We start from the raw sequence: 20,669 nt of genomic DNA, 5'->3' as shown, positions 1-20,669 counted from the left end.
GTTCCAGTCCTGAAACATCGCCCTTCCCTCTCCCCTTAAGTCTCATCTGCATAACCCCGCCTCTCCTCAACAGTAATTGGGCACTCGTTTCATTCCTTCTTCCAGCGGGGGTGGGACTCCAAAGTCTGTGCGGGTGGAGGAGTGGGGAGGGGAGGTGCGGGAAGGTGAATCGATTAACATAGTTCAGCCTTCCTTCTCTCCTCGGCGAGGCATCAATTGGCTGTGATGCCACTGACGCTTCGGAGCCGAGCCCATCGATTGGCTGGAGCAAGCTGTCACTCAGTGTGGCGGCCGGCCGCACTTCCGCCTCTGTGTCAGTGGGTCCCAGGACTGAGGGGCGGGGGCTGGGGGGGTGGGGAAAAAGAGTCACCGCTGGCTTCGGGAGACACCGGGCACAGGTGAGCGCTTCCCTCCCCCCTTCCCTCTAGACCGGAAGGAGACCCTCCCTCCCTCTTTGGTCTCCAAGGAAAGGCCCCCTTAGCAACGAACCTCAGTCAGGCCTGGGGGTGGGGTGGGGAGTGGGAGATCGCTTCGGGGGCTCTGGAGACCTCCCCCGCCCCCGTTAGGCCTCCATCCTGACGGAAGCGGAGGGAGCTCCCTGCTGCTTTGACGCGGGGGTGGTTTATTGGTGGCCCGCGGGGCTAGGGAACGCAGAGGTCCCTGCGGCGGCCGCGGCGGCGCTGCGGGAGGCGCCCCCGGCCCAGGCTACCTGGGAAGATGGTCCATCACTCCCCTTTTCCCCTCGCTCTAAACACTAGGGGAGAACTCCCTCCCCGCCCTCCGGGCCGCCCCGTCGTCGGCAGCGCCCGCCCCCAGGGGTGGGGCCTGTGGGCTGTCACAGGCCCCGCTGCGGGGCGCTAGGCCTCATCTTGCCCCGAGTGTCTGCAGGAGCCGCTCACCCGCTTGAGGGGCGGTCTGGCGAACTGCGGGAGGTCCCGTCGCTTCCCCCGTCCTTTCCTGGGGCGACCCAGGCTCCGAGTCCCTAGAAAACTTTACAAAAGAAGAGAAAAGTTATCCCCACTCGCTCAGTAGCTTACGCCTTTCCTCCCATCACCCCGCGTCTCCAACTCCAACTGGTAATTCCTGGTTTTTGTTATGCTGCTGCTCTCGCCCGAAAGGAGTGGAAGTTTTATCCCTCGTTGATTGAGCATGCGTGAATATCCGGGAAGGTATAGGCGGGGCTTTTAAATAGGCCTTGTGGATCTAGGGGTAGGGGGACAAGCTTTCCAAGCTTGCGAGTGTGTGCGGTTCATTTCCTGTTGCCAACCTACGACCTGCCCTTGGGTCTTACCATTTATTCTTCTGTTCAAGTAAGTAACTGCTTATTTCCATTGGGAATATAATTACTTCCCTATTGTCAATGGGATTTCACCTTTCCACATATAAGTCAGAAACTAGTATTCTTGTGTTTTCTATTTCCTATTCCTAAGTACTATGAAGGTTAGTTGATGTTGTTATCCAAGTGCTTTGAAGGTCACCGAATCATTGACTGTTTAGATGAGAAAAACTATGTATTTCCTCACATACATTTATACCTCGTCTTCAGGAGATAGACATTTTAATTTCTTTTGGATAACAGTTATAATACACCAAGTTGGTCTCTGAAATACATCCTAACAAATACATTCCGGTCAGTGACTAATTGGGAAAAAAAAATTATTTCTTTCAGTACTCCCCTTCCTTACAATATTTACCATTTGCACAAGGATAAAATATGGGCCATTTTACATTTACATTTCTTCCTTGAAAGGCCGACCTCTTGCTCCTCACAATCACAAATCAATTAAAAGAACTTTTTTCCATTTTGAAGTAAGGTTAAGGGAAATCGTGCCATTTATACTCTGTTGATTTAACTCGACCATGAAGTCACTTTTCAAATTCTCAGCGAAGGGGAAAAACTTGTTTTAAGTCGTGATTATCTTTAGCTGTTTTGCCTCTCCATCTCAGTTGTCTTAAGAATTTTGAAATTTTGAAGAGTGGCTAATCTAATTTCAGGAAGAATGTTCAAGTTTAAATTTCAGTCAAGAGTAAGAATATGCTTATTATATTTACAGAATTTAGGAAAGGGCAGTTAAACTAATTACAAAATAATTTATAATGATTTTGATCATTTAATTAAGATTAAAAGGGTAATTGTCACAAACATAGCAATCAACAAGGATTGATTAAATGCCTACTATGTGCCAGGTACAACATGTCCTAAATGCTGAGATTACAAAGAAAAAACAGTGCCCTTCCTCAAGGAGATTACATTTTTTTTTTAAAGGGAAACAGCATGTATCCAACCTTATCTATAACAAGTAGATACAGGGTAATGGAGAGGGATACCACCCACCCCCACACTTAGAGGTGACTCTTGAGCTGGTCTTTAAAGGAAGCTAGAGATTGTAAGAGGATGAAGCAAGGAAGGAGTGCATTCCAGGCTTGAGTTAAAGGCACAGAGATGGTAGATGGAATGTTGTGCATGAGGAATAGTAAATAAGTTTGTTTGTCTGGAATGTAGAGTATGTGTGAGGGAAATTATGTGTAAGTCTACAAGGTAGACTGGAGCCAGATTGTGAAGAACTTTGAATGACAAATAGAGGAATTTGCATTTTACCTTAGAGATAATTGGGAGCTAATGGGGTCTTTTTGGTAGAGGAGTGACATAGCCAGACTTATGCTTTAGAGTATCACTTTGGCAACTGTATAGAGGCTGGATCTGAGGGGAGAGACTGGCAACAGAAAGATCAATTTAATAGTTCAGATGCGAGGGTAAAGCCTAAGGGTGATGGCCTTGTTAAGAGAGAGAGGAGAGGGATGTGAGGGATAGAATCAACAATATTTGGCCACTGGTTGGATATAGTGGAGTAAGGGAGAGTAAAGATAATAATAATAGCGAAGATTTATATAGGATTTTAAAGTTTGCGAAGTACTGTACATATCTTACCTCATTTGATCAAGGATGACTCAGAGGTTGGGAACCTGAAGTGACTGGAAGGATGGTGATGCCCTTGATGGAAATAGAGAAACTATGAATTGATGAGTGGATAAAAAATGTTAATTTCATAGGAAACCAAGATTATATTTTCTGATTAACATTCAAAATGAACACTGTATTGGGAGCTAGGAGATAATGGAAACTCATTTCACTTTTGAATTTGTTACATATCTAGAAAGTTAGATTAATGATATAAAGAAGGCAAATTTAGATTAACATATGAAAGCTTTTTGGGGACAGAAATGGTATAATAAATTTAATATATTATTGATTTCCTTGAATGTTCATAATTTGTGATACATACTTCCTTAATTGGAGAGACATTGGGATGTGGTAAGAAAAGTTCTGAATTTGGAGACGTAGGCTTGATTTCTGCCTTTGATGCTTAACAGCTGTGTGACCATGGGGAGTCTCTTAACTTCTCTGAGTCTTAGTTTCCCTACCTGTGAACTTGGGATAACACTTGTAGCACCTAGCTTGAATGGATTGTTGTGAAGATCAAATAAGCTCATATATTTAAGATATTTTCAAGCTATATAAATACCATCTAGTAGTACTATACACTGAAACTTTCTTTTATATCCTGTCATTATAATTCAAGACTACAGTTTCCTTTCAAAATTTATTTTTTAGAAATTTAAATATTATTGAATCATAAAACTAAGTGCCATTTCATTGTGAACAAAATATTTTGTTCCAAAATAAGTAACTAGTTATTTTTGTTTGTGGGTTTTTTTTTTTTAACTTCAGTGGCTCTGTGTTTACACAAGAGTTTTGTTTCTTCCAAAACATGGTAAATACATGTATCCTTCTGGATATATAGGATATTTGCCCCTCTGAGTAGTTTGTCAATAGGAATGATTTTAATTTGTAACTAGTGGCCCAGAACCAAAGCTTTGTAACCAGTCACCCAGAGCCGTAATTTTGAGTTTATGTGGACCGGGTTCGGTAGTGGAGACTTGTCAGTAATGAGCCTCACTCAGGGTTTCTTTCTCCTGTCTAGGCATCTACAGAAAATGTCAAGGACCTTTAGCTTTCATATAAGAACTCAGGTTAAGAAACCCTCGAAGATAAAATAGACTTTATTTTGCAGAGGGACCCTGTACCTCCTCCCAAAAAGCAAAGGACTTGAATCTGAGCCCATACAGTCAACAGAACTTTTTTCCTTTTCAGTAAGCCTCCATCTCCTCTGCCTCTACCCACTCCCTCCTCCCATTGTAAGTATATAGTCATTCAGATTTATAGTACTACTCTGGGGGTGAGCTTCCCACATGCTGGCACTTTTTTCAGACCTGCAAAGTCCACGTTACACAGTGCCAGTGAAGGGCAAGATCCAGGATTAATTCCTCACATTATGGTTCTGTGGTGTCCACTTGATCAGAGAACTCAGCTTTGTCCACACAGCCTTCCCCTCTTACTCCTCCTATCGCAGTAGTCACCTTCTTCCTCTCCCTGCCTCTAGTCTCTCCCCTCTGAGATCCATCCTCCACATAGTTCCCAAAATGATCTGAAAACACTGGTGTGACCAAGGCATTTCCTTGCTCAGTTAATTTCGGTGACTTCCTGTTGCCTCTAGGATAAAATACAAACTTTTGCACTTGTCCTGGTCTACCTTTCCAGAGTTAGTTTCACATTACTCTCCTTGATGCACCATACTTTCCAGCCAAATTGGCTTCCTTGTTGTTCCCTGATCTCAGTATTCTATCTTTCATTTGAACGACTTGTCCTTCATACTTGGAATATCCTCTGTCCTCAACTGTATGTTTAGAATTCTTAGCTTCCTTCAAGGTTAATTAAGGTGCCACTTTACATGAGAAGCCTTTCCTGCTCCCCTTGGTTTTAGTTTTCTTACTTCCTCAAGTTATGTTGCCTTTACTCATCTTTTTCAATGTATTTCTCAAACAAATTTGAGCACCTTGAGGGTAAGGACCATTTTTCCCCTTTTGGCTTCATATCCCAGTGCTTAGTACAGTCCCTTGCACATAGTAGGTGCTTAATAAATGTTTGTTGGATTCATTTGGGTCCAGAATGCTTGGCTTGAGAACATGACATTATTTAGGAGTTTCATTTGTATCTCCAGCTTCTGCTTTCTCTGAGCTCTCATGGTATCCATGTCTCCATCATAAATGCTGAGATTTCTGTGTGTAACCCTCTCCTAATCCTCTTTCATTTCTACTTCTCTCTATCTTTTTAGCTTCCCTTTAAAGGCCAAGTGAAAGTATTATCATCAGCAGTAATGAGGTGTTAATTAGGATGACTTGTGAACTTCTTTAAAGTTGAGGAGTTTAACTCGGTAGTATCCAGGATAAGGAAAGTTCACATCTTGTCAAAGAGATAGTTTTTGGTGTTGAGGCCAGAAGGAAAGTCTCACATGTGTTAAGGAGAAGCATTTAGTAATCACTTACATGCCAGTTTCAGTGATAGGGACTGGAAATACAAAGATAAAACAAAGCAAAAATAGTCTCTACTTACATGAACTGATACAGTGTGAAGTGAGCAGAACCAGGAGAACATTTTACACAGGAACAGCAGTATTGTTTGATGAAGAATTGTGAATGATTTAGCTATTCTCAGCAGTACGGTGATCCAAGACAATCCCAAAGGGGGCTGGCTCATCATAAATAATGCTGTCTGCCTCCAGAGAAAAGAACTGATATGGCCTGTATTCAGACTGAAGTATCTCTCTCTCTCTCTCTCTCTCTCTCTTTCTCCTTCCATTCCTTCCTTCTTCTTGCAAGAAATGGCTAATTATGGAAGTGTTTTTATATGATTACACATTTATAACCTGTATCAGATTGCCTCCTGTCTCAGGGAGAGGGTGATAGAATTTGGAACTCAAAACTTAAAAAAAAAAGGATGTTAAAATTGTTTTTCCATGTAATTGGGGAAAAAATAAAATATTTAAAACTAAAAAAATAGTCTATATTTATAGAGCTGACAGGATTAATATTAGCCTTTTCAAGGGAATCTCTCCTCTTTAAGGTTATACAAGAGAGATTTATGAGTACTTTACCCAATCCCTGCCTAGGCATAATCTCTGCAGTTATGACTCAACATTTAATAAGTGCTTTCTATGTACAAAGTGATTTTCCTAAAAGTGCAATGCTGATATCCCTTCTTTCTACCCCTTCCCCCCATGCAATAAACTCTAGTGCCTTCCTTTTCCAGGATTAACCATAAAGTCCTCTGTTTAGCCCTTCATTCCCTTGCTTCTTCCTACTTTTTCAGCCTGATTGCAATACAGTCCCTCCACAGATTCTAGCCTTTGGTTATACTGGTGCTTGGACTATCTCCTGACTAATGTTTGCCTTTGCTTGGTTGACTTCCATGTCTAGAATTTGTTCCCTCCTCACTTCTACCTCTTAGCTTCCCTGATATCCTTCAAGACATAGCTCAGATCCCATTTTCTGTAGGAAGCCTTTCCTCATCCTTGCTGTTGTTAATGCCTTCTTTTTTCTGATCCTCCCCACCCTTGCTAATACCTTCTTTTTGAAATTGCTTTACATATAATATCTATATATCTTATATGTATACAGTTATTTACAGGTTATCTCTCCCTCCCCCAATTGGAATTTGAGCTTCTTGAGGACAGGAACAATTTTTTCACTTTTCTTTGTATTCCATCCATTGACACACTGCCTAGAACCCATTAAGTACTTAATAAATGCTTATTAAAGTCCACATTACACAATACCAGTGGAATATCACAGTGCCATACCTATACTGTACACCATTTGTGCATATTAGATGAAGGTGAGAGGTAGAGTTGAAAGAGCAGTGGAAATGGAATATATATGTTTTGATGATATTATTATGTATTCAATTTTGAAAGAATTTAATGGAGTTAAATACTACTTAGCATATATCTCTTGTTCACCTTTGGAAAAAGGGAGAAGTGGGAAGTTACATCATTTATTGATTTTAGCTAATGTTATTCAAATAATAACACTCTTATATAACACTTGAGTGTTTGCAAAACGCTTTCTTCACAATAATCCATCTCCACAATAAAGCCATTCTCCAGTACAAAATCATCAAAGGGTATGAACAGGAAGTTTTCAGAGAAAGAAATCCAAGCTATCAGTACCCACATGAAAAAATATTACAAATCTAATAACAGAAATGCAAATTTCTAATAATAGAAATGCAAATTAAAAAAATTCTTGAGACTCTACCTCATACCTATCAGCTTAACATACTGACATACAGTTGGTAGAACCTTGAATTGTTTATCTTCCCCAAAGTCACTGAACTATGCCCACTCTTTTTCTGCATTTGGTAGTGAGGTTTTTAATGCCCCAATACATGGTCAGTTTTTGTGTAGGTGCCATTTACTGCTGAGGAAAAGGTATATTCCTTTCTATTCCCATTTTTCTCCAGAGGCTTATTATATCTAACTTTTCTAAAATTCAGTCATCTCCTTAACTTTCTTGTTTATTTTTTGATTAGATTTATCTAGTTCTGAGAGGGGAAAGTTGAGGTCTCCCCACTAGTATAGTTTTATTTTCTATTCCTCCTGCAACTCATTTAACGTTTCTTCTTAAGAATCTGAATGCTATATGATTTGGTGCATATATGTTTAGTGTTGATACTACTTCATTGTCTATGATACCTTTTAGCAAAATATTAGTTTCCTTGCTTATCTCTTTTAATTAGATCTATTTTTACTTTTGCTTTGTCTGAGATCCACAGCCTTTGACTCATTTATACTACCACCAGGCTTACATCCTTATGATGTCAAAAAAGAAGAAAAAGACCTATGTGACAAAAAACAAAAATGGCAGTTATTGGAAGGGCTGTGTGAAGACTAATGTACATACACTAATGTACTTTTGGTGGAACCATGAAATGTTTATCGTCCTCAAAGAGGCATAACTATGTATAGCCTTTGACCTAGTGATACTATTACTAGGCTCATACCCTAAAGATACCAAGAAGAAGAAATTGACCTACATGTTCCCTTTTTTATTAAATTAAAAAAATTTTTGAACTTAATATCCTAAAAAAGGGCATTTCCATATATGTAGTAGAACAGAAAAAGCTTGTGCATGAAACTGTGGATCTATTATGTACAGCTTGCTTTTCTTTTTAAATATATAAGTTCAGCATATAGCTTTCAAAGCTATTTGAATTGTCTCTAATTCTACCCTTATTTCTGTCTTATTCTGTATATTTTAAATAAAAATATGCTTCAGTGACCCTTCTTGTTTCCTTGTCTCCCTCCTTCATTTCTTCTCTCCTCTTCTCCCTCCCATTCCGCCTCTTAAATTGGCGGGGAGGAGAAATATAAAAAAAATAAAAGCCTGTGCAACAAATATGTATAGTCAAAACAAATTCCTTCATTGGCTGTGTCTGAAAAATGTATCTTTTTTATTTATGAAAAATGTATCTTAATCTGCATCTTGAGTCCATCACCTCTGTCAGTAGGTAGATAGCATTCTTTATCCTCAGTCCTTAGGAATCATGGTTGTTCATTGCATAGATCATAGATTTTAAATCTTCCAGCATTTTCTTTACAGTGTTGGCATTACTGTATAATTGTTTTTTCAGTTCTGCTTACTTTACTCTGTACCAGTTCATTCAAGTCTTCCTGTTTTTCTTTAAAACCATCCCTTTTGTCATTTTTTACAGGGCAGTAATATTCCATTAAATTCATATACCATAATTTGTTTATCCATTTCCCACCTGATAGACACCCATTCAGTTTTTGGTTCTTTGCTATAATAAAAATAATTTATATAGTAGCATCTATATAAACTACTGAGGTAGCTAAGTGACTCAGTAGATAGAGCACTGGTCTGGAGTCAGGAAGACGGGAGTCTAAGTTTGGCCTCAGACACTAGCTATGTGCCCCTGGGCAAGTCACTTAACCTCTGTTTAGCTTGGAGGGAGCTAGGTGGCATTGTAGGTAGATTACTGGATTTGGAATCAGGAAGACCGGAGTTCAAATTCAGCCTTAGACTCTTACTAAACGTGTGCCACTGGGCAAGCAAGCCTTTTTGCTTTAATCCACTGGAGAAGGAAATGGCAAACCACTCCAGTATCTTTGCCAAGAATACCCCATACAGAGTCACAAAGAGTCAGACATAACTGAATGACTGAACAACAATATGAATAAATAAAGAGTTGAATGAGCAGAATCAAGATTTTATGAAATGACTACAATATTGTAAGAAAAACAACTTAATTGACTTAAGAACTCTGATCAGTGCAATAATCAAAAATGACTCCTAGGTCTGAGGAAGGAGTATATTACTCACTTTCTGACGGAATGATGATGAATTTGAGATGTAGAATGAGACATTTTCAGAAATAAGCAATGTAAATATTTGTTTTACATGACCATTCTTATTTGTTACATGGGAGAATTTGTTTTTAATTAGGAGGAAGTTTAGGAGTTATAGGGGTGATTGGCATAGTGATACCAAAAGAAGAAGAAATGAAAGAAGAGAGGATTATTGAAGCATTTTTTAAAAAAAAAATGTACAAAAGTAAACAGGAGGAAGTTCAGAGGAGGACAGACAAGCAAGATAGTTTTGAAAGCAATGTTTTGAATTTATTCCATACTTTTAAAAAAAGCCATACACAATAGAGTTGTGTTGTGTTTCTTGTATATGGAAACGTTCATATTTATTGGTATTTGTCAGATTAAGTATAGCACACCATCTGCAGCTGCTCACCTGATCTCCACTCTCACTGAAAAACTGTGTCCCCAGAAGGTCACTGCTGCTTCTCCCCTAGACTGGGGATTTCTAGTGGAATAGGTGGGTGTCTTTTTAATGCTATAGCTCATGAGCCCTCATTAGGTTGTTTCTCCCATTGATTATCAGTTGATAACAATTAGCCTGATTCAACCAGCTTCTAGAAATGGGTATTTACTAAAAATGGAATAGTAAGAAGAATTAATACAAATCATTTCCCCAAACTGTTCCATTGGGCATTGTCCCACAAATATATAAAGAGTCCAAGGGAACATGGGCTCATACTTAGAACATGTATGGCAAAGGGGCTGACTTAGCTACTGCAATTACTTTTGTTGGAAATGGTTTTTCTCCTCTTTGTAAGACATCCGTGAAGTTCTCCTAAGGGATAGTCTAGTTTTCCTCTGGGCTCCTTGTAGAATCTGGAAGCTGAGTTTCTCTAGTGTGTCTGTCTTTTCCTTAGTTCCTGATGAAAATGCTGACATTGGCTATTGTAGGGATGCAGTTAGGACATCAATAGGCAGTTTGAAAGCTAGGCTTTTCCAAGTTTTTGTCATACTCCATTCAAGGAGTAGGGTTGAGGGAGAACACAGGCTCTTGTCTTCCTACCTTGTGATTCCTTCATACCAAGCAGTTTCGTTTCAGGAGCTGGACTGGAACTGTTCTCTCTTCTGATGGGCCAGACACCCAAAAGCATGGGTCCAAACTGAATTACTATGCTGTGGAAGAACTACCAGGCATAACAGGGCATACATTAGTTTAATGCCTTAGATTCAAAAGAAATATTCTCAATTAAAGATACCAGAGATGGAGTATTTTACTACTTTAAGTGGGTTGGAGTGATTGACTCAGTTGATCCTTGCATAGAAATAAGAAAAAAAAATTAAAATAACCCTGTGAAATAAGTAGCACGAGTATTGTTTTCCCTATGTTTCAGATGTTGTTTGAGTCTTTCAGAGATGGTGATTTGCTTATGGTCAGGCAGTAAACTTCTGATATGGGACTTAATCTCCAGTTCTTTGACTCCAAGTCTATTACTCTGTACCTCATGCCATTTAGGTAGAACAGTGTGGTGTAGTGGAAAAAATACTGGATTTGGAATAAGAGAACTAGGGTTCCAATTCTGTAGCTCCACTACTTGTCATAAAACCTTGGGAGAAACACTTTTTTCCTTTGTAAACAAAGAGGTTGGAATAGAACAGAAATTCTTAATCTGATGACCATGAACTTGTTTTTTTTTTTTAAAAAAATTCAATAATCATGTGTCAGTATAATTGGTTTCCTTTGTAATCCTATGTATTTTATCTTATGCATTTAAAAACATTATACTGAGAAATGGCCCATGGAGTTTTCCAAACTGTCAAAGGGGGTTCATGACACAAAAAAGGTTAAGAACCCCTGGACTAGATGATCTCTGAAGTTACTTCCAGATCTAAAATGTTGTGATTCTGTAAAGGTAATATATGGAAACTGATTTTATTTAACAATTTAGTGAGTATTATAGTTTAAAAAGTTTTCCCAGGCAGGGGTATATCTTCTTGTCTCTTATCCCTCTGTCCAGCCAGAAAACTTACCAGCCCAATTCCATAAGTACTTATTGAATATATACTGTGTATAAGGTGTCAAGTCTCAGATGATTGTTAAAAGATGATTTATTACCAAACTTTGTATTGTATTTCATTGATTTCTTTTTATCACATAAAGAAATATCATTTAGAATTAACCTAATACAAACATCAAATGTAGAGCTAGAAAGGCTCTCAGTGGTCTGATCCAAGTTGAGGAAACCAAAGCCAGAGAGATTAAGTAACTTGTCCAGGTAGTTAGTAGAAGAGATAAATTTAAACTCAGGTTCCCAGACTTCATATCCTGTAGTCTTCCCAATGTATACTGATGCAATACTTAACATTCTTTGAAAATTACTCCTTAAATAGTGGTAAAAAAATCTAATTAATTTTCTTTGGTAACCACTCATTTTCTTTCTTTTATAATTACCCTATAACTGAATCCCAGTATATTCCTAAATAAATTGAAAGATTTCAATCACAAATTTCACAAGTACCTATATACTAAATATATAAGTATTCAAAAATGTGCACAGTAATTCACCTTCTCAGGGATGAAAAACATGAGTGCTTAAGTATGAAAGCTATTATCTTTACTTTCTTAGAAACTAATGTTTTGAAATTTTCATTATAAGGAGACTGATAAAGAATTAATTTGGTTACCTAACAAGGAAATACATTCTCTTGGGGATGTCAAATAAGTATGAGTTTCTTTCACTGGGAAAATTTGGATAAAGGGAAACTGGAGGACTAACACTGAAGAATATCTTAAGAATTATAGGAAGAGCTAAAAGGAAACTTGGAGATCAGCTAGTCCAGCCCTCTCATTTTGCAAATGAGGATGATTAGCTCATCAGGGTTAAACATAATTTAATTTGAACTATTTGTTTCTCTGTTTTTCTCCCTGCAACTTGGGGTGAAATTGTCTGGGCAAACAATATACTTACCCTTGGGTAAATAGGATATTATCTGCTTCTCATGGTAAAAATTGAAGTACAGTTTGGTGGAATTAGCTAGAGAAGAAGTGTTTTTTAAATCTTAGTCTTTGACTTTTCATTTTCTGAAACCCCCATGCAGTATGCTATATTTCTAATATGATAATGAATTCTCTTGGCACTTTCTCCATTGGAAAGTCATCTATCATAAAATCATAGTTCCAAAATGTACAGTTCAGATGTAATGGGATCCTGTTTTTATTTAAGCCATGCATTTTTAACTTTGTATTTAAAGCTCTGGGTATAGGAAACTTACTGTTATCTCATTTGGGACTGATGTTGGGGCTTTCAAATCTGTAATTTGGAGCATTTCTTTTTACTTTAAAGGTAATGTCTTTAGAACTAAAGTCTGGAATGAAAACTGTGAAAGAGTTGACCCTAAGACTCCTGTTTTGAAGTTGAGCCTGAGAACTCTTTCCTACAAGTATTGAATTTGACTCCTACCTCATTACTGTGTGGGGCACAGTGCTGAGATCAGTTTAGAAACATTTTTTTAAAAAGCCTATTTTGGAAACAGCAAAGCTGGAAAGCTTTTGAATAGTAGGTTTGTGTTCTATACCAAGTGAGCAGAAACAACGTAAAATGCAGGCGAGGGTGTACTTTTAAAAAAAAAAGATTGAGAAAATATAAGCTCTTTGAGGGCAGAGATAGGGTATTTTTAGTTGAGTTGAATGTTGTATGCATTTGGCAATTAAATTAATTTTGTTTGTTTTGGCTTGTGAGACTTTAAAAAATTGTTACACAGAGCATCTTAGCAATACAATGATTTAAAAATACAAATGATGTCTGCTTTAAATCCTGTGAATTTAACACATTTTTTTTCGTAAGTACTCTATTCATTTCCAATAATGGTATTGTCAATAGCAGTCCCATCCCATTCAGATAGGATTAAAATACTTTTTTTTTTTTTAGCATTTACACACACACACACACACACACACACACACACACCCCCACCCACCACCCACCCATCAAGATGATGCATGCAGTGTTTTTTCACCATTCCTCACTGACATTGTGGTTCAGTGACTGAGTTCTAATTCAGAGCAATATAACTACCCAGTAAAAAATTATATTGAAATAAATGTAGAGTATCATAGTATGTCATTTTTCTTTTAAACAAATTAATCTGGCCCTCCCTCTACTCCATACCCTTGCTGAACAAATTTTAAAAAATAAACAAGTTGAAAAATTAAGCCCTCAGTATGTAGCTGTGTAATTCAGCAAAATTAATTCCCGTATTGGCTATGTCTGAAAATATGTCTCTTTTTACATTTCAAGTCCATCACCTCTCTGTCAAAGGATGAGTGGTATGTTTCATCTTCATTCTTTTGGATTCATGGTTTTTATCATTATGTTATTCAGGGCTCTAAAGTCTTTCAAAGCTGTTTTTACATCTCTTCATAGAGATTTTCCCAATTTACTCTGAAACCATCCATCTCCTTTCCTCAGTTTACTTTAATAACCCATTCTTATCACTGCTGTGTACAAGACTATTAAGTGCTTAGGATGTGTGTGTATACATATTTGTATACATATATGTGCATTTATATATACACACATAAATATCATACATATCCATATGTGTGTATCATGTGCATGTAACTGAGGACTTTACAAAGAGAATATTTACTTCAAAAAGTATAATCAAATAGACAGACTTACTCTTCTAACACGTGGAAGACATAATTCTCCTCCTCCTGCACCATTTCAGTTTCTGGGGAGGGGAAGGGGATTAGATTAATAATTTCACTAGGTTTCCATAGAGCACAGTTTCAACTCCAAAACCCCTTTGGGTAATGAGCCTCAGGGACTCTGGCTTCTTAGGGCTTCCATGCTAGCCTGGCTGGCAGCACCATCCTGACTACAATCCTGGCTCCAGGGCCGCTATGGCTCAGACTCCAAGTCTGTGTCACCTCCATCACCTGAAACAGGAGGACATACAGCACAGGACCAAACATTTCAGGCCCATTTCTTAGAGCCAGAGTAAAAGAAGTAGAGCAGGGAAAGTCCTTCACCTCTACATTTGGTGATAAGGTCATTAGTAACTGTAGAAAGTCATTACAATAGTGTTGTAGGTATAAAAGCCTGATTTCTAGGGGTTGAGAAATTAGTAGTGAGGAAGTGGAAGCAGGAAATGTATAATGATTTTTCTAGAATTAATTAACAAGCATGTATTAAACATCTATATACTAGGTACTGTGATAGCTCTAGGGATACTAATAAAATGGATAAAATGAACAATCTGCTCTGGGGGATCTTACATTTTATTGGGGGAGATATGCAATTTTTGATGCTTTTTTGTTTCTAAAATACATAATTATTTACATCTGAATTACCAGATTTCATTTAATTTTTACAGTTTTTTATTGATTGCTTTATTTTCAAACTTTTCAGGATTTAAGTCTTTTTTTAAAGACTTAAGCCAAAGCATTTTGAACTATGAAAATGTTAGCTGTTATTATTTTCATGCAATCTACAATGTATATAAATTAATTTTTTAAAATTATTGACCATGGAAACATATGAATCTTTGGAGTTAAGTATTTCTGGTTGGTTTTATCTGGACATCACAGAAACAATTTCTATGTTTGATTGTTAATTTTGCATCTCTGCTCAATTATTACCTTTGCAGAATTTTTCCATGATTGGTTTTGTGGAACTGCTGTGTCATGGCAGCTCTTAATGGCTATGAGGCATATTTGGCAACCTAATTTAAGTTCAGGACATAGCTTGGAAATTTGATGTAGAGCACCTGACTATATTTGTAGTCCTTTTAAATGCACATTTAATAATACTAATTTAAAATGAATGCTTCATTAAAAGTGATTCACTGATGTGAGTATTAATAATTGTTATGTTGGTATTAGTGCCCTGCCCCAGTTCAGACACTTACTTAGGACTCTTTGAAAAAAAAAATCATAGCGTCGATACACTTTGAATAAGAACTTATAATAATGTAACTGTCACTGCCATTGAATCAAACAGAGAAACATGAATAAGTCAGTAAAACCAATAGAAAAAAGACCCTTTATTTATTTATGCTTAGATAATTCTTGCTTTGGAAAGATTTTATTTTTTCTCCTTGGATCAAGTCAGAGCACTGTGCCTGGCATACTGTAGGTGCTTAAAAATTGTTTGTTGAATGACAGCTAATAATACTAATGATCCTGAATGACCTTTAATGATTCTCTAAACTTGAGCTTAGTCCACCTCTATGTGTGGACTCTAATGAATAAACAAATACAGGCCTAAGTAGCAGATAAACATTTAATGTATTCTTGTTAGAGTACTCAAAATGTCTTAAGGATCTAAAAAGTGAAAGCAGCATAACCACCTTTGTGGCAAATGGCAAGTCACTTCACCTCTCTGGGACTCAGTTTCTTTGTCTGTAAAATTACTCAATTTGACTGTGATCTCTAAGGTCTCTTCTAGCTCTAAATCTATGATCCTAAGTGAAGTCTTTTCTAGCCTTAAAACCAGAAGGAACTAGAAGCCCCTTTCTGTTTAAATACTAGAAATTGTTAGTCTATAGATTTAGGTTCATATTGAGTTAGTCTGGCGATTCATTCAATTTCCAGTTATATTCTCAGAATAAGTAACACACACACACATATGTGTGTGTGTATATATATATATATATATATATATATATATATACACACACACACACATATATAGTTATATTTCTTCTAAGAGCAACATTAAATGTGAAAAATATTATATCATGCATATAATGTTATTAAATTAAAAAGGAAATTGGATACTGGTTTAGTTGTAAGTAAGGAAGAAAGCCAAGGAGTGATCAGGAAAGGATTAGGGTTCTGTAGTAAACATCAAAATCAAGTCTAGTCTAAGTCCTTGAAGGAAACGACTCTTAGAGTGCTACCCATAGTTTTTTTGGATATTGTGCATGTTGGCAGACTGTTGTCCCACTGAACTGTACTCTTTTGTATAGGTAACCTTTTCAGAATAAAATATATTCCTTTAGGAGGCCTCTTCAGTGCTAGAGGATTCTAGCATCACAACCTTCACCCTCATTGTCATGGACTGAATGGATGAATGCATTTATTAAATGATTACACAATGCTAAATGCTGGGACTCCAAATACAAAAGTAAAACAATTCTTGTCCACAAAGGACTTATATTCTGACAGGGGGAGATAGCACATGTAGGGGAGTAGTATCTGAAGAGTATTTTGGTTTGGAAAGTCATCGGGATGAAGAGTAGAGTTGTAGGGGAGCAGATTGCCAAGCCTTCATCAGTAATATTGGCAGTCTTGTTTTGATTATGGTTCTAGAGCTAGAAAGGTGAGAGAAAAGTGTGAATCAGGATGGGCCTCAGAAAATTGCTGGAACAGAGAGCAAAATATGGCCAAAGGCACTCATCAGTTAGGGCAGCACAGACTCTACAGTGGGAGTTCAGAACGGAAAGGGTTAAATTGATCATCTCCCTTCTCTCCCAGTCTACAGATATACAAGATGCTATAGTAGAACATGCAACTATGTTTTGTTATTTTTATTATTACTAGTAGTAGTTGCAGTAATAGTAGTAGTAATACATTACATTTCTTTAGTTCTTTACATAGTATACTGTATACTTTATCTACCTGCATATGTGTCTTATTCCCCACCTCTACAGTGAGCCTCCACAACCTGCCAGTCCTAAGCTAAGCTTTTTCCAGTACATAAAATAGTACCCTATACATAGTAGAGACTTAATGAACATTGATTTCATTACTAAGTGGTTAGAGATGCAGTCCCCAGCCTTCTCTTTCTTCCTGCTAGTATGTATCTTTTGGCCTAAACAAAAAACAAAACCAGAAAAATGAACAAAAACCTTTCCTTAGCAGCTAGGGAAGCACGAAAAGAAACCTAGTCAGTTTGGTTGTGGTGATTAAAAAAATCCGGTGAGTGAGATAATATAAATATTATTCTCGTTTTACAAGAGAGAAAGAAATGTTACTCGCCAGAGGTGACATGGGTAGTAAGTGGCTAAACTGGTTTTCTAAATCCGTCTTTGTACATTAACTGTATTGCTTCTCTTCTTTATGCCAAGAAGATAGGTGGAAGCAACAGTTTAAATAGAATTTAAAGCATCTGGTTTTACTAGTTGTGGATTGGGCTTGAACTGTTGAGTCATGTGTTTGTTCTAGATTCTTGATATATGTGGTACTGTCACCAAGAAGAAAGGTTTCTGGTTCTGAAGGTGTCTCTCACAACTACCAGAAGTAATACAGATATCTTTTTCACTCATGGAAGCAGTATCAACTTTTATTGGAAAAGAATGAACTTTTTCCATTCACCTTCTTTGACTTTATTTTTTTCATCCCAGTCTCCCTTAACCTTCTGCATTACCTTCTGATGTATATGCAAGTACAAGGTGACTGTTGTCATCTAACTTTATGTAGTTCAGATTTACTTGGATAGTAGTACTTTGGCCTTTGACTGAGGATGATATAAAAGTAGGATAAGAGAAGGTAGATTTTATAGGATTTTGTGTATGCTTGCTTTCTCTCCCATACATCTTTTCACAAGCAAAGTACCCTGGGCAACTATTGTAGGAGTACTATTCACAAGGTCCTCGTTATTTTTTTAAGTACTAGTTTTGGTATTTGCCCCTGTCTTCAAAAATAGAGAATATTAAGTTTCACTTAAACATTGATGTGTAAAAGAGCTCACATTTACTTTTTCATGTTGGTAAATAAATGTAATGAATAGTTTTTTTTTAAGCTTAGGTTTTAGGTAGTCCTTGTTAAATTAACAATTGAATAAAAATGAAGTTAAAGCAATTTTGAGAATTGCTAATTGAATACTTTAATCAGGAATTGCTGACTCCTAGGTCCTTATTATGAATCTGAATCATAATTAGAGACTTTAAGAACTATGCTTCTTAAATTACCACTGTTCACCAGCAGGGGTTAAATTTGAGTTATCCTTTACCCAGTTCAGCAAGTCTTTGAAAGGTAACCTTGATTTATGCTGGCAGGCAGTATGGTAAAAATTGGGTGGTAGTGCTGATAGGAAGCTGGGAGGTGTAGCGAATCCTAATTTACTTGAATGATACATTAAGGATTGAAAAAGAACACTGGGCTAGTTATATATAATGAAATTTGATGGGATGAAGTATTTAACTCGAAAAAATATAAGGGGTTTCAGTGTATTGTAGGTTCAATATAAGGCAACAATGTGTCATGCTAATACTATTTTATTCTAATACTAATACTATATACTTAGCTAATACTAATACTATCTTAGTCTACATTACCAAAGTATGGTGTCCAGGATTACGGAGGTGATAGTCCTGATGTCCTTTGTCTCCCTCGATCAGAACACATATGGAGTATTGTGTTCAGTTGGGGGAATCACATTTTAGGAAGGACAATGACAGGGATTCATGAGTTGGTGAGTGTCTGGAGAAGGGTATCCAGGAGAGCGAAAAGGATTGTGCCATATGAGAACCAGTTGAAGGAATTGGGGATGGCCAGGAAAAGAGAAGGTAATTACATGAGCATGTAAGTAAAGCTGGAAGGGACCTCAGAGGTCATGTAGTTCAAGCTTTTTCATTTTATGGATATGGAAACTCAGGCAGAGGGAGATTAAGTGACTTGCCTAAGGTCACACAGGTAGTAAGTAGCAAAACTACAAGTAAGACTTTTTCCCTCCAAGTGCAAATCCAGCCCTATACCATATTACCTCTCAGGAGAGTCATAGTAGCTGGGGCCACAAGTAATTGAACAACTCTCATGGAAGAGGGATTAAATTTGCCCTCCTTGTTCTTATGTCTCCTTCTGGGGCAGATGGGTAGAAAGCAAATGCAGATTTGTTGTGAGCAAAAACTTGTAACAATTAGAACTATCTAAAGGAAGGAGGGTCTACATCATGAGATGGTGGGCTTCTCTTCATTTGATTCACTCCATCCTTTAAGCACAAGCTTTATGACTACTTTCCAGGTATATTGTGTAGATGGGATTTTTAACAGCTGAGAGTGTCCTAGATAATACTTTCTAATTCTGTGACTCTGACATGCTGACTTGGCTGTCTGCTTTATTTGATGGCAAAAAAAAAAATCTCAAATTTTTTTTATTTCTAACAAGAACAACACAGTGAATTTGACTTTTCACAATACTTTTTTTTTTTTGGAAGGGGGAAGGTAGGGCAGTTGGGGTTAAGTGACTTGCCCGAGGTCACACAGCTAGGAAGTGTGTCAAGAGTCTGAGGCTAGAGGTGGAGCCAAGATGGCGACTGAAAAGCAGGGACTAGCGTGAGCTCCCCGCCGAGTCCCTCCAAAAACCTATAAAAAATGGCTCTGAACCAATTCTAGAACTGCAGAACCCACAAAACAGCAGAGGGAAGCAGGGCGCCAGCCCAGGACAGCCTGGATGGTCTCTGGGTGAGGTCTATCCCGCACGGAGCTGGGAGCAGAGCGGAGTGGAGCAGAGCCCAGTGTGAGCGGTGTGGACCAACCAGACCAGGAGCCGGGAGGAGCGTGCCCTAGCACCCTGAATCAGTGAGCTGTAGCAGTTACCAGACTTCTCAACCCACAAACACTAAAGACAACAGAGAAGGTTAGTGGGAAAAGCTGCGGGAGTGGAAGGAGTTCGTGGTTCGGCTACTGCACAGTGGAGGTGGGGCAGCTACAGAAGTACAGCTGCAGTTGCTTCTGGCCCCAGGCCCACCTGGTGGGAGGAATTAAGTGGCGGATCAGAGCAGGAGTGCACAGCCTGCTGAAGATCTAAGCCCAATCCGGGTTGGGGGTTCTTGGGGAAGGAGGAGTGCTGGTGTGGCAGAGCTGGCGCATCCCCCCAAGCGTGGAACATAGAACTCTTTAGTCTACAAGCAGTCATACCCATTGAAAAACTCAAGGGTCAAGTTAGATGGTTGGGAATATGGCCAAGCAGCGAAAACGCACCCAGATTCATTCTCAGACTGGAATCCTTCTTTGGTGACAAAGAAGACCAAAACATACATCCAGAAGAAGTCAACAAAGTCATAGAGCCTACAACAAAAGCCTCCAAGAGAAACATGAACTGGTCTCAGACCATGGAAGAGCTCAAAAAGGATTTGGAAAAACAAGTTAGAGAAGTAGAGGAAAAATTGGAAAGAGAAATGAGAAGGATGCGAGAAAACCATGAAAAACAAGTCAATGACTTGCTAAAGGAGACCCCAAAAAATGCTGAAAAATACACTGAAGAAAACAACACCTTAAAAAATAGACTAACTTATATGTCAAAAGAGCTCCAAAAAGCCAATGAGGAGAAGAATGCCTTGAAAGGCAGAATTAGCCAAATGGAAAAGGAGGTCCAAAAGACCACTGAAGAAAATACTACCTTAAAAATTAGATTGGAGCAAGTGGAAGCTAGTGACTTTATGAGAAATCGAGATATTATAAAACAGAACCAAAGGAATGAAAAAATGGAAGACAATG

The 20,669-nt window shown here is 38.0% G+C and overlaps 1 protein-coding gene across 6 annotated transcripts in view; it reads left to right on the top strand.

Moving 5' to 3' along the window:
• The first annotated feature begins 277 nt into the window (after positions 1–277).
• OSBPL2 (oxysterol binding protein like 2) overlaps positions 278–20,669 on the top strand; it is a 114,090-nt gene continuing 93,698 nt past the window's right edge. For 2 of the 6 annotated variants that reach the window (XM_036749425.1, XM_036749422.1), the window contains exon 1: positions 493–1,310. The gene's annotated coding sequence lies outside the window, so the exon portion shown is untranslated. Of the gene's footprint in view, positions 399–492; positions 1,311–20,669 lie in introns of those variants that run through there. The other 4 variants (XM_036749424.1, XM_036749421.1, XM_036749426.1 and 1 more) reach the window with 4 other exon arrangements.

Source organism: Trichosurus vulpecula, chromosome 3, assembly GCF_011100635.1.
Source record: "Trichosurus vulpecula isolate mTriVul1 chromosome 3, mTriVul1.pri, whole genome shotgun sequence".
NCBI classification, from domain to species: Eukaryota; Metazoa; Chordata; class Mammalia; order Diprotodontia; family Phalangeridae; genus Trichosurus; species Trichosurus vulpecula.
This window is presented reverse-complemented; position numbering and strand designations above follow the sequence as displayed.